Source organism: Arachis ipaensis, chromosome B09 (assembly GCF_000816755.2).
Source record: "Arachis ipaensis cultivar K30076 chromosome B09, Araip1.1, whole genome shotgun sequence".
In the NCBI taxonomy this organism is placed as follows: Eukaryota; Viridiplantae; Streptophyta; class Magnoliopsida; order Fabales; family Fabaceae; genus Arachis; species Arachis ipaensis.
In genome coordinates, this window is record NC_029793.2 from 7,149,072 (window position 1) to 7,149,390 (window position 319).

General features: G+C 22.3%; 1 protein-coding gene across 1 annotated transcript in view; it reads left to right on the forward strand.

Annotated features, from left to right (window-relative positions):
• Window positions 1–319, forward strand: part of LOC107614887 (phospholipase D alpha 4-like) — a 7,723-nt gene that overhangs the window by 5,629 nt on the left and 1,775 nt on the right. The gene's annotated exons all lie outside the window — the stretch shown is intronic.

Consider the following 319-nt stretch of genomic DNA (forward strand, 5'->3'; position numbering starts at 1 on the left):
CACGCACGAGTTCTAATTTATGCTAGCTGCATATAACAGTTTATAATAATTATATATCGTCTTATATCTTATTTTTCCTTTTCATTCATGAAATGTGTCTGAACATATACAAATATTAACTTATGCATGTAATTGATAGTTTACTTTTTGTTTTATCTATTTACTACGTTATTACAAACGAAAAGAAATGTGGATCTTTTAAATTTTGGATTTTCATTTGAAAGAGTAAAGTATAATCTTTTATTTTTAAATATTTATTTTTTATGTTTCTCTTAATCTCACTTATAAAATAAATAATGAGAGATTACACTTTATCTTT